The sequence below is a fragment of the Branchiostoma lanceolatum genome, chromosome 1 (genome assembly GCF_035083965.1).
Source record: "Branchiostoma lanceolatum isolate klBraLanc5 chromosome 1, klBraLanc5.hap2, whole genome shotgun sequence".
In the NCBI taxonomy this organism is placed as follows: domain Eukaryota; kingdom Metazoa; phylum Chordata; class Leptocardii; order Amphioxiformes; family Branchiostomatidae; genus Branchiostoma; species Branchiostoma lanceolatum.
The window spans coordinates 39,741,896-39,754,584 of NC_089722.1; the positions used below are offsets into that span (position 1 = coordinate 39,741,896).

Consider the following 12,689-nt stretch of genomic DNA (forward strand, 5'->3'; position numbering starts at 1 on the left):
AAACAGCTTCAAGCTTGAACATAAAGCAATTAGTGCCCGCACACCTGGCGCGCCTTCTCTCCTTCATAATCTCTTCAATTTGGTTGACAAACGGAAGCGCTCTACTTTATGTGGACGAACCACGGACTACACCCAAAAACACACATCACGCGCTCCTGGCTCGTCCTGGCTCTTCCTGGCTCTGCCTAATTGGTGCAAAGAAGCGACTACGTCACACCAACGCAGAAAACGGGCTCCTTAGGGTTCAAAGCCGAGCCAAGGGCGGGTAGACAAGACAACAAGGCAATGTTGTTGTTCGCGAACAGCGTTGCCATTGTTGTTCGCCAGGAGGCGCGCGCCCGCGGTTCCCTTACATCATTCATCTTCACAGGGCGGGCGGCGTCTGCTTTTCCCCTTAACTTCGATGCCTGTGGTGGATTTTTCAAGTCCGCCGGACCTTGTCGATTCGGCCTGAAGGTCCGCAAAGGGGAGAGGAAGGTCGCATGCAGCCAGCCCACTAAATTTACGGAAGGAATTAAAAGGAGCGAGCGAGAAAGCAGCAGCGGTGGGCGAGGCGGCTAGCTGTGCGTGTGTACGTATCTCTCATACGTTGATACGAGGCGCGCGGGCGCTTAGATTCCCGATTCCTACGTTTAACATCGAATTACGTCCACATCGCACTGCTTTCGTCAGAATCGAACCACAGACAGACGTCCTGGAATTTTCCACTGCCTCTGCGTGCTCTCCCGACCTCTCCCGGCTCTTGGTGGCGCTGTTGCTTGCTCCAGTTCCAGTCTGAAAGTAGAAGAAAGATAAAATGCGAAAATTAAACATGTACAGTAGAGTTGGGGGATGTGAGAGCTATAAACGCAGTAAGGTTCAGTATATATACTCGTAACACGTATGCACATACTTCAAACGAGTACAGACTGCTGATAAATCCACATTGCTGGATTGCTGGGCCAGTTTGGTGGTTTGTGTATGTGTGCAACTTATTTTGGATTTGTAAGGGGATGGACCGAATCTCAGAAGTACTGCAATACTGAGCCGATCCGCGGTCAGGACGGAGCAAGCTCCTAGTCCATGACCAAAGTCAAAAAATCAATTTAATCTAGATTCCCCGATGGGGAATGTATCAGAGATTAAACTGATAAGAACAGATACTACACTTGATCTTAGCCAAAAGGCCGAGAAGCGATAAACCGGTTGAGCTTGACCGCTAGCCCCCCTCCCCCGGGAACGAGCCAAGTTCACGTGGCGAGCTATGCATCGCAAACAGCTTCAAGCTTGAACATAAAGCAATTAGTGCCCGCACACCTGGCGCGCCTTCTCTCCTTCATAATCTCTTCAATTTGGTTGACAAACGGAAGCGCTCTACTTTATGTGGACGAACCACGGACTACACCCAAAAACACACATCACGCGCTCCTGGCTCGTCCTGGCTCTTCCTGGCTCTGCCTAATTGGTGCAAAGAAGCGACTACGTCACACCAACGCAGAAAACGGGCTCCTTAGGGTTCAAAGCCGAGCCAAGGGCGGGTAGACAAGACAACAAGGCAATGTTGTTGTTCGCGAACAGCGTTGCCATTGTTGTTCGCCAGGAGGCGCGCGCCCGCGGTTCCCTTACATCATTCATCTTCACAGGGCGGGCGGCGTCTGCTTTTCCCCTTAACTTCGATGCCTGTGGTGGATTTTTCAAGTCCGCCGGACCTTGTCGATTCGGCCTGAAGGTCCGCAAAGGGGAGAGGAAGGTCGCATGCAGCCAGCCCACTAAATTTACGGAAGGAATTAAAAGGAGCGAGCGAGAAAGCAGCAGCGGTGGGCGAGGCGGCTAGCTGTGCGTGTGTACGTATCTCTCATACGTTGATACGAGGCGCGCGGGCGCTTAGATTCCCGATTCCTACGTTTAACATCGAATTACGTCCACATCGCACTGCTTTCGTCAGAATCGAACCACAGACAGACGTCCTGGAATTTTCCACTGCCTCTGCGTGCTCTCCCGACCTCTCCCGGCTCTTGGTGGCGCTGTTGCTTGCTCCAGTTCCAGTCTGAAAGTAGAAGAAAGATAAAATGCGAAAATTAAACATGTACAGTAGAGTTGGGGGATGTGAGAGCTATAAACGCAGTAAGGTTCAGTATATATACTCGTAACACGTATGCACATACTTCAAACGAGTACAGACTGCTGATAAATCCACATTGCTGGATTGCTGGGCCAGTTTGGTGGTTTGTGTATGTGTGCAACTTATTTTGGATTTGTAAGGGGATGGACCGAATCTCAGAAGTACTGCAATACTGAGCCGATCCGCGGTCAGGACGGAGCAAGCTCCTAGTCCATGACCAAAGTCAAAAAATCAATTTAATCTAGATTCCCCGATGGGGAATGTATCAGAGATTAAACTGATAAGAACAGATACTACACTTGATCTTAGCCAAAAGGCCGAGAAGCGATAAACCGGTTGAGCTTGACCGCTAGCCCCCCTCCCCCGGGAACGAGCCAAGTTCACGTGGCGAGCTATGCATCGCAAACAGCTTCAAGCTTGAACATAAAGCAATTAGTGCCCGCACACCTGGCGCGCCTTCTCTCCTTCATAATCTCTTCAATTTGGTTGACAAACGGAAGCGCTCTACTTTATGTGGACGAACCACGGACTACACCCAAAAACACACATCACGCGCTCCTGGCTCGTCCTGGCTCTTCCTGGCTCTGCCTAATTGGTGCAAAGAAGCGACTACGTCACACCAACGCAGAAAACGGGCTCCTTAGGGTTCAAAGCCGAGCCAAGGGCGGGTAGACAAGACAACAAGGCAATGTTGTTGTTCGCGAACAGCGTTGCCATTGTTGTTCGCCAGGAGGCGCGCGCCCGCGGTTCCCTTACATCATTCATCTTCACAGGGCGGGCGGCGTCTGCTTTTCCCCTTAACTTCGATGCCTGTGGTGGATTTTTCAAGTCCGCCGGACCTTGTCGATTCGGCCTGAAGGTCCGCAAAGGGGAGAGGAAGGTCGCATGCAGCCAGCCCACTAAATTTACGGAAGGAATTAAAAGGAGCGAGCGAGAAAGCAGCAGCGGTGGGCGAGGCGGCTAGCTGTGCGTGTGTACGTATCTCTCATACGTTGATACGAGGCGCGCGGGCGCTTAGATTCCCGATTCCTACGTTTAACATCGAATTACGTCCACATCGCACTGCTTTCGTCAGAATCGAACCACAGACAGACGTCCTGGAATTTTCCACTGCCTCTGCGTGCTCTCCCGACCTCTCCCGGCTCTTGGTGGCGCTGTTGCTTGCTCCAGTTCCAGTCTGAAAGTAGAAGAAAGATAAAATGCGAAAATTAAACATGTACAGTAGAGTTGGGGGATGTGAGAGCTATAAACGCAGTAAGGTTCAGTATATATACTCGTAACACGTATGCACATACTTCAAACGAGTACAGACTGCTGATAAATCCACATTGCTGGATTGCTGGGCCAGTTTGGTGGTTTGTGTATGTGTGCAACTTATTTTGGATTTGTAAGGGGATGGACCGAATCTCAGAAGTACTGCAATACTGAGCCGATCCGCGGTCAGGACGGAGCAAGCTCCTAGTCCATGACCAAAGTCAAAAAATCAATTTAATCTAGATTCCCCGATGGGGAATGTATCAGAGATTAAACTGATAAGAACAGATACTACACTTGATCTTAGCCAAAAGGCCGAGAAGCGATAAACCGGTTGAGCTTGACCGCTAGCCCCCCTCCCCCGGGAACGAGCCAAGTTCACGTGGCGAGCTATGCATCGCAAACAGCTTCAAGCTTGAACATAAAGCAATTAGTGCCCGCACACCTGGCGCGCCTTCTCTCCTTCATAATCTCTTCAATTTGGTTGACAAACGGAAGCGCTCTACTTTATGTGGACGAACCACGGACTACACCCAAAAACACACATCACGCGCTCCTGGCTCGTCCTGGCTCTTCCTGGCTCTGCCTAATTGGTGCAAAGAAGCGACTACGTCACACCAACGCAGAAAACGGGCTCCTTAGGGTTCAAAGCCGAGCCAAGGGCGGGTAGACAAGACAACAAGGCAATGTTGTTGTTCGCGAACAGCGTTGCCATTGTTGTTCGCCAGGAGGCGCGCGCCCGCGGTTCCCTTACATCATTCATCTTCACAGGGCGGGCGGCGTCTGCTTTTCCCCTTAACTTCGATGCCTGTGGTGGATTTTTCAAGTCCGCCGGACCTTGTCGATTCGGCCTGAAGGTCCGCAAAGGGGAGAGGAAGGTCGCATGCAGCCAGCCCACTAAATTTACGGAAGGAATTAAAAGGAGCGAGCGAGAAAGCAGCAGCGGTGGGCGAGGCGGCTAGCTGTGCGTGTGTACGTATCTCTCATACGTTGATACGAGGCGCGCGGGCGCTTAGATTCCCGATTCCTACGTTTAACATCGAATTACGTCCACATCGCACTGCTTTCGTCAGAATCGAACCACAGACAGACGTCCTGGAATTTTCCACTGCCTCTGCGTGCTCTCCCGACCTCTCCCGGCTCTTGGTGGCGCTGTTGCTTGCTCCAGTTCCAGTCTGAAAGTAGAAGAAAGATAAAATGCGAAAATTAAACATGTACAGTAGAGTTGGGGGATGTGAGAGCTATAAACGCAGTAAGGTTCAGTATATATACTCGTAACACGTATGCACATACTTCAAACGAGTACAGACTGCTGATAAATCCACATTGCTGGATTGCTGGGCCAGTTTGGTGGTTTGTGTATGTGTGCAACTTATTTTGGATTTGTAAGGGGATGGACCGAATCTCAGAAGTACTGCAATACTGAGCCGATCCGCGGTCAGGACGGAGCAAGCTCCTAGTCCATGACCAAAGTCAAAAAATCAATTTAATCTAGATTCCCCGATGGGGAATGTATCAGAGATTAAACTGATAAGAACAGATACTACACTTGATCTTAGCCAAAAGGCCGAGAAGCGATAAACCGGTTGAGCTTGACCGCTAGCCCCCCTCCCCCGGGAACGAGCCAAGTTCACGTGGCGAGCTATGCATCGCAAACAGCTTCAAGCTTGAACATAAAGCAATTAGTGCCCGCACACCTGGCGCGCCTTCTCTCCTTCATAATCTCTTCAATTTGGTTGACAAACGGAAGCGCTCTACTTTATGTGGACGAACCACGGACTACACCCAAAAACACACATCACGCGCTCCTGGCTCGTCCTGGCTCTTCCTGGCTCTGCCTAATTGGTGCAAAGAAGCGACTACGTCACACCAACGCAGAAAACGGGCTCCTTAGGGTTCAAAGCCGAGCCAAGGGCGGGTAGACAAGACAACAAGGCAATGTTGTTGTTCGCGAACAGCGTTGCCATTGTTGTTCGCCAGGAGGCGCGCGCCCGCGGTTCCCTTACATCATTCATCTTCACAGGGCGGGCGGCGTCTGCTTTTCCCCTTAACTTCGATGCCTGTGGTGGATTTTTCAAGTCCGCCGGACCTTGTCGATTCGGCCTGAAGGTCCGCAAAGGGGAGAGGAAGGTCGCATGCAGCCAGCCCACTAAATTTACGGAAGGAATTAAAAGGAGCGAGCGAGAAAGCAGCAGCGGTGGGCGAGGCGGCTAGCTGTGCGTGTGTACGTATCTCTCATACGTTGATACGAGGCGCGCGGGCGCTTAGATTCCCGATTCCTACGTTTAACATCGAATTACGTCCACATCGCACTGCTTTCGTCAGAATCGAACCACAGACAGACGTCCTGGAATTTTCCACTGCCTCTGCGTGCTCTCCCGACCTCTCCCGGCTCTTGGTGGCGCTGTTGCTTGCTCCAGTTCCAGTCTGAAAGTAGAAGAAAGATAAAATGCGAAAATTAAACATGTACAGTAGAGTTGGGGGATGTGAGAGCTATAAACGCAGTAAGGTTCAGTATATATACTCGTAACACGTATGCACATACTTCAAACGAGTACAGACTGCTGATAAATCCACATTGCTGGATTGCTGGGCCAGTTTGGTGGTTTGTGTATGTGTGCAACTTATTTTGGATTTGTAAGGGGATGGACCGAATCTCAGAAGTACTGCAATACTGAGCCGATCCGCGGTCAGGACGGAGCAAGCTCCTAGTCCATGACCAAAGTCAAAAAATCAATTTAATCTAGATTCCCCGATGGGGAATGTATCAGAGATTAAACTGATAAGAACAGATACTACACTTGATCTTAGCCAAAAGGCCGAGAAGCGATAAACCGGTTGAGCTTGACCGCTAGCCCCCCTCCCCCGGGAACGAGCCAAGTTCACGTGGCGAGCTATGCATCGCAAACAGCTTCAAGCTTGAACATAAAGCAATTAGTGCCCGCACACCTGGCGCGCCTTCTCTCCTTCATAATCTCTTCAATTTGGTTGACAAACGGAAGCGCTCTACTTTATGTGGACGAACCACGGACTACACCCAAAAACACACATCACGCGCTCCTGGCTCGTCCTGGCTCTTCCTGGCTCTGCCTAATTGGTGCAAAGAAGCGACTACGTCACACCAACGCAGAAAACGGGCTCCTTAGGGTTCAAAGCCGAGCCAAGGGCGGGTAGACAAGACAACAAGGCAATGTTGTTGTTCGCGAACAGCGTTGCCATTGTTGTTCGCCAGGAGGCGCGCGCCCGCGGTTCCCTTACATCATTCATCTTCACAGGGCGGGCGGCGTCTGCTTTTCCCCTTAACTTCGATGCCTGTGGTGGATTTTTCAAGTCCGCCGGACCTTGTCGATTCGGCCTGAAGGTCCGCAAAGGGGAGAGGAAGGTCGCATGCAGCCAGCCCACTAAATTTACGGAAGGAATTAAAAGGAGCGAGCGAGAAAGCAGCAGCGGTGGGCGAGGCGGCTAGCTGTGCGTGTGTACGTATCTCTCATACGTTGATACGAGGCGCGCGGGCGCTTAGATTCCCGATTCCTACGTTTAACATCGAATTACGTCCACATCGCACTGCTTTCGTCAGAATCGAACCACAGACAGACGTCCTGGAATTTTCCACTGCCTCTGCGTGCTCTCCCGACCTCTCCCGGCTCTTGGTGGCGCTGTTGCTTGCTCCAGTTCCAGTCTGAAAGTAGAAGAAAGATAAAATGCGAAAATTAAACATGTACAGTAGAGTTGGGGGATGTGAGAGCTATAAACGCAGTAAGGTTCAGTATATATACTCGTAACACGTATGCACATACTTCAAACGAGTACAGACTGCTGATAAATCCACATTGCTGGATTGCTGGGCCAGTTTGGTGGTTTGTGTATGTGTGCAACTTATTTTGGATTTGTAAGGGGATGGACCGAATCTCAGAAGTACTGCAATACTGAGCCGATCCGCGGTCAGGACGGAGCAAGCTCCTAGTCCATGACCAAAGTCAAAAAATCAATTTAATCTAGATTCCCCGATGGGGAATGTATCAGAGATTAAACTGATAAGAACAGATACTACACTTGATCTTAGCCAAAAGGCCGAGAAGCGATAAACCGGTTGAGCTTGACCGCTAGCCCCCCTCCCCCGGGAACGAGCCAAGTTCACGTGGCGAGCTATGCATCGCAAACAGCTTCAAGCTTGAACATAAAGCAATTAGTGCCCGCACACCTGGCGCGCCTTCTCTCCTTCATAATCTCTTCAATTTGGTTGACAAACGGAAGCGCTCTACTTTATGTGGACGAACCACGGACTACACCCAAAAACACACATCACGCGCTCCTGGCTCGTCCTGGCTCTTCCTGGCTCTGCCTAATTGGTGCAAAGAAGCGACTACGTCACACCAACGCAGAAAACGGGCTCCTTAGGGTTCAAAGCCGAGCCAAGGGCGGGTAGACAAGACAACAAGGCAATGTTGTTGTTCGCGAACAGCGTTGCCATTGTTGTTCGCCAGGAGGCGCGCGCCCGCGGTTCCCTTACATCATTCATCTTCACAGGGCGGGCGGCGTCTGCTTTTCCCCTTAACTTCGATGCCTGTGGTGGATTTTTCAAGTCCGCCGGACCTTGTCGATTCGGCCTGAAGGTCCGCAAAGGGGAGAGGAAGGTCGCATGCAGCCAGCCCACTAAATTTACGGAAGGAATTAAAAGGAGCGAGCGAGAAAGCAGCAGCGGTGGGCGAGGCGGCTAGCTGTGCGTGTGTACGTATCTCTCATACGTTGATACGAGGCGCGCGGGCGCTTAGATTCCCGATTCCTACGTTTAACATCGAATTACGTCCACATCGCACTGCTTTCGTCAGAATCGAACCACAGACAGACGTCCTGGAATTTTCCACTGCCTCTGCGTGCTCTCCCGACCTCTCCCGGCTCTTGGTGGCGCTGTTGCTTGCTCCAGTTCCAGTCTGAAAGTAGAAGAAAGATAAAATGCGAAAATTAAACATGTACAGTAGAGTTGGGGGATGTGAGAGCTATAAACGCAGTAAGGTTCAGTATATATACTCGTAACACGTATGCACATACTTCAAACGAGTACAGACTGCTGATAAATCCACATTGCTGGATTGCTGGGCCAGTTTGGTGGTTTGTGTATGTGTGCAACTTATTTTGGATTTGTAAGGGGATGGACCGAATCTCAGAAGTACTGCAATACTGAGCCGATCCGCGGTCAGGACGGAGCAAGCTCCTAGTCCATGACCAAAGTCAAAAAATCAATTTAATCTAGATTCCCCGATGGGGAATGTATCAGAGATTAAACTGATAAGAACAGATACTACACTTGATCTTAGCCAAAAGGCCGAGAAGCGATAAACCGGTTGAGCTTGACCGCTAGCCCCCCTCCCCCGGGAACGAGCCAAGTTCACGTGGCGAGCTATGCATCGCAAACAGCTTCAAGCTTGAACATAAAGCAATTAGTGCCCGCACACCTGGCGCGCCTTCTCTCCTTCATAATCTCTTCAATTTGGTTGACAAACGGAAGCGCTCTACTTTATGTGGACGAACCACGGACTACACCCAAAAACACACATCACGCGCTCCTGGCTCGTCCTGGCTCTTCCTGGCTCTGCCTAATTGGTGCAAAGAAGCGACTACGTCACACCAACGCAGAAAACGGGCTCCTTAGGGTTCAAAGCCGAGCCAAGGGCGGGTAGACAAGACAACAAGGCAATGTTGTTGTTCGCGAACAGCGTTGCCATTGTTGTTCGCCAGGAGGCGCGCGCCCGCGGTTCCCTTACATCATTCATCTTCACAGGGCGGGCGGCGTCTGCTTTTCCCCTTAACTTCGATGCCTGTGGTGGATTTTTCAAGTCCGCCGGACCTTGTCGATTCGGCCTGAAGGTCCGCAAAGGGGAGAGGAAGGTCGCATGCAGCCAGCCCACTAAATTTACGGAAGGAATTAAAAGGAGCGAGCGAGAAAGCAGCAGCGGTGGGCGAGGCGGCTAGCTGTGCGTGTGTACGTATCTCTCATACGTTGATACGAGGCGCGCGGGCGCTTAGATTCCCGATTCCTACGTTTAACATCGAATTACGTCCACATCGCACTGCTTTCGTCAGAATCGAACCACAGACAGACGTCCTGGAATTTTCCACTGCCTCTGCGTGCTCTCCCGACCTCTCCCGGCTCTTGGTGGCGCTGTTGCTTGCTCCAGTTCCAGTCTGAAAGTAGAAGAAAGATAAAATGCGAAAATTAAACATGTACAGTAGAGTTGGGGGATGTGAGAGCTATAAACGCAGTAAGGTTCAGTATATATACTCGTAACACGTATGCACATACTTCAAACGAGTACAGACTGCTGATAAATCCACATTGCTGGATTGCTGGGCCAGTTTGGTGGTTTGTGTATGTGTGCAACTTATTTTGGATTTGTAAGGGGATGGACCGAATCTCAGAAGTACTGCAATACTGAGCCGATCCGCGGTCAGGACGGAGCAAGCTCCTAGTCCATGACCAAAGTCAAAAAATCAATTTAATCTAGATTCCCCGATGGGGAATGTATCAGAGATTAAACTGATAAGAACAGATACTACACTTGATCTTAGCCAAAAGGCCGAGAAGCGATAAACCGGTTGAGCTTGACCGCTAGCCCCCCTCCCCCGGGAACGAGCCAAGTTCACGTGGCGAGCTATGCATCGCAAACAGCTTCAAGCTTGAACATAAAGCAATTAGTGCCCGCACACCTGGCGCGCCTTCTCTCCTTCATAATCTCTTCAATTTGGTTGACAAACGGAAGCGCTCTACTTTATGTGGACGAACCACGGACTACACCCAAAAACACACATCACGCGCTCCTGGCTCGTCCTGGCTCTTCCTGGCTCTGCCTAATTGGTGCAAAGAAGCGACTACGTCACACCAACGCAGAAAACGGGCTCCTTAGGGTTCAAAGCCGAGCCAAGGGCGGGTAGACAAGACAACAAGGCAATGTTGTTGTTCGCGAACAGCGTTGCCATTGTTGTTCGCCAGGAGGCGCGCGCCCGCGGTTCCCTTACATCATTCATCTTCACAGGGCGGGCGGCGTCTGCTTTTCCCCTTAACTTCGATGCCTGTGGTGGATTTTTCAAGTCCGCCGGACCTTGTCGATTCGGCCTGAAGGTCCGCAAAGGGGAGAGGAAGGTCGCATGCAGCCAGCCCACTAAATTTACGGAAGGAATTAAAAGGAGCGAGCGAGAAAGCAGCAGCGGTGGGCGAGGCGGCTAGCTGTGCGTGTGTACGTATCTCTCATACGTTGATACGAGGCGCGCGGGCGCTTAGATTCCCGATTCCTACGTTTAACATCGAATTACGTCCACATCGCACTGCTTTCGTCAGAATCGAACCACAGACAGACGTCCTGGAATTTTCCACTGCCTCTGCGTGCTCTCCCGACCTCTCCCGGCTCTTGGTGGCGCTGTTGCTTGCTCCAGTTCCAGTCTGAAAGTAGAAGAAAGATAAAATGCGAAAATTAAACATGTACAGTAGAGTTGGGGGATGTGAGAGCTATAAACGCAGTAAGGTTCAGTATATATACTCGTAACACGTATGCACATACTTCAAACGAGTACAGACTGCTGATAAATCCACATTGCTGGATTGCTGGGCCAGTTTGGTGGTTTGTGTATGTGTGCAACTTATTTTGGATTTGTAAGGGGATGGACCGAATCTCAGAAGTACTGCAATACTGAGCCGATCCGCGGTCAGGACGGAGCAAGCTCCTAGTCCATGACCAAAGTCAAAAAATCAATTTAATCTAGATTCCCCGATGGGGAATGTATCAGAGATTAAACTGATAAGAACAGATACTACACTTGATCTTAGCCAAAAGGCCGAGAAGCGATAAACCGGTTGAGCTTGACCGCTAGCCCCCCTCCCCCGGGAACGAGCCAAGTTCACGTGGCGAGCTATGCATCGCAAACAGCTTCAAGCTTGAACATAAAGCAATTAGTGCCCGCACACCTGGCGCGCCTTCTCTCCTTCATAATCTCTTCAATTTGGTTGACAAACGGAAGCGCTCTACTTTATGTGGACGAACCACGGACTACACCCAAAAACACACATCACGCGCTCCTGGCTCGTCCTGGCTCTTCCTGGCTCTGCCTAATTGGTGCAAAGAAGCGACTACGTCACACCAACGCAGAAAACGGGCTCCTTAGGGTTCAAAGCCGAGCCAAGGGCGGGTAGACAAGACAACAAGGCAATGTTGTTGTTCGCGAACAGCGTTGCCATTGTTGTTCGCCAGGAGGCGCGCGCCCGCGGTTCCCTTACATCATTCATCTTCACAGGGCGGGCGGCGTCTGCTTTTCCCCTTAACTTCGATGCCTGTGGTGGATTTTTCAAGTCCGCCGGACCTTGTCGATTCGGCCTGAAGGTCCGCAAAGGGGAGAGGAAGGTCGCATGCAGCCAGCCCACTAAATTTACGGAAGGAATTAAAAGGAGCGAGCGAGAAAGCAGCAGCGGTGGGCGAGGCGGCTAGCTGTGCGTGTGTACGTATCTCTCATACGTTGATACGAGGCGCGCGGGCGCTTAGATTCCCGATTCCTACGTTTAACATCGAATTACGTCCACATCGCACTGCTTTCGTCAGAATCGAACCACAGACAGACGTCCTGGAATTTTCCACTGCCTCTGCGTGCTCTCCCGACCTCTCCCGGCTCTTGGTGGCGCTGTTGCTTGCTCCAGTTCCAGTCTGAAAGTAGAAGAAAGATAAAATGCGAAAATTAAACATGTACAGTAGAGTTGGGGGATGTGAGAGCTATAAACGCAGTAAGGTTCAGTATATATACTCGTAACACGTATGCACATACTTCAAACGAGTACAGACTGCTGATAAATCCACATTGCTGGATTGCTGGGCCAGTTTGGTGGTTTGTGTATGTGTGCAACTTATTTTGGATTTGTAAGGGGATGGACCGAATCTCAGAAGTACTGCAATACTGAGCCGATCCGCGGTCAGGACGGAGCAAGCTCCTAGTCCATGACCAAAGTCAAAAAATCAATTTAATCTAGATTCCCCGATGGGGAATGTATCAGAGATTAAACTGATAAGAACAGATACTACACTTGATCTTAGCCAAAAGGCCGAGAAGCGATAAACCGGTTGAGCTTGACCGCTAGCCCCCCTCCCCCGGGAACGAGCCAAGTTCACGTGGCGAGCTATGCATCGCAAACAGCTTCAAGCTTGAACATAAAGCAATTAGTGCCCGCACACCTGGCGCGCCTTCTCTCCTTCATAATCTCTTCAATTTGGTTGACAAACGGAAGCGCTCTACTTTATGTGGACGAACCACGGACTACACCCAAAAACACACATCACGCGCTCCTGGCTCGTCCTGG

The 12,689-nt window shown here is 50.8% G+C and overlaps 10 non-coding genes across 10 annotated transcripts; all 10 read right to left on the bottom strand.

Annotated features, from left to right (window-relative positions):
• Positions 1-987: 987 nt before the first annotated feature.
• LOC136426309 (U2 spliceosomal RNA) lies at positions 988-1,178 on the bottom strand. Its single transcript, XR_010754247.1, has one exon. It is a non-coding gene; the product is annotated as a U2 spliceosomal RNA (small nuclear RNA).
• Positions 1,179-2,239: 1,061 nt separating this feature from the next.
• On the bottom strand, positions 2,240-2,430 carry LOC136426310 (U2 spliceosomal RNA). Its single transcript, XR_010754248.1, has one exon. It is a non-coding gene; the product is annotated as a U2 spliceosomal RNA (small nuclear RNA).
• Positions 2,431-3,491: 1,061 nt separating this feature from the next.
• Positions 3,492-3,682, bottom strand: LOC136426311 (U2 spliceosomal RNA). Its single transcript, XR_010754249.1, has one exon. It is a non-coding gene; the product is annotated as a U2 spliceosomal RNA (small nuclear RNA).
• Positions 3,683-4,743: 1,061 nt separating this feature from the next.
• On the bottom strand, positions 4,744-4,934 carry LOC136426312 (U2 spliceosomal RNA). Its single transcript, XR_010754250.1, has one exon. It is a non-coding gene; the product is annotated as a U2 spliceosomal RNA (small nuclear RNA).
• A 1,061-nt stretch (positions 4,935-5,995) lies between these two features.
• On the bottom strand, positions 5,996-6,186 carry LOC136426313 (U2 spliceosomal RNA). The gene has a single exon (XR_010754251.1). It is a non-coding gene; the product is annotated as a U2 spliceosomal RNA (small nuclear RNA).
• A 1,061-nt stretch (positions 6,187-7,247) lies between these two features.
• LOC136426314 (U2 spliceosomal RNA) lies at positions 7,248-7,438 on the bottom strand. Its single transcript, XR_010754252.1, has one exon. It is a non-coding gene; the product is annotated as a U2 spliceosomal RNA (small nuclear RNA).
• A 1,061-nt stretch (positions 7,439-8,499) lies between these two features.
• Positions 8,500-8,690, bottom strand: LOC136426315 (U2 spliceosomal RNA). The gene has a single exon (XR_010754253.1). It is a non-coding gene; the product is annotated as a U2 spliceosomal RNA (small nuclear RNA).
• A 1,061-nt stretch (positions 8,691-9,751) lies between these two features.
• LOC136426316 (U2 spliceosomal RNA) lies at positions 9,752-9,942 on the bottom strand. The gene has a single exon (XR_010754254.1). It is a non-coding gene; the product is annotated as a U2 spliceosomal RNA (small nuclear RNA).
• Positions 9,943-11,003: 1,061 nt separating this feature from the next.
• LOC136426318 (U2 spliceosomal RNA) lies at positions 11,004-11,194 on the bottom strand. Its single transcript, XR_010754256.1, has one exon. It is a non-coding gene; the product is annotated as a U2 spliceosomal RNA (small nuclear RNA).
• Positions 11,195-12,255: 1,061 nt separating this feature from the next.
• On the bottom strand, positions 12,256-12,446 carry LOC136426319 (U2 spliceosomal RNA). Its single transcript, XR_010754257.1, has one exon. It is a non-coding gene; the product is annotated as a U2 spliceosomal RNA (small nuclear RNA).
• Between the last annotated feature and the right edge of the window lie 243 nt (positions 12,447-12,689).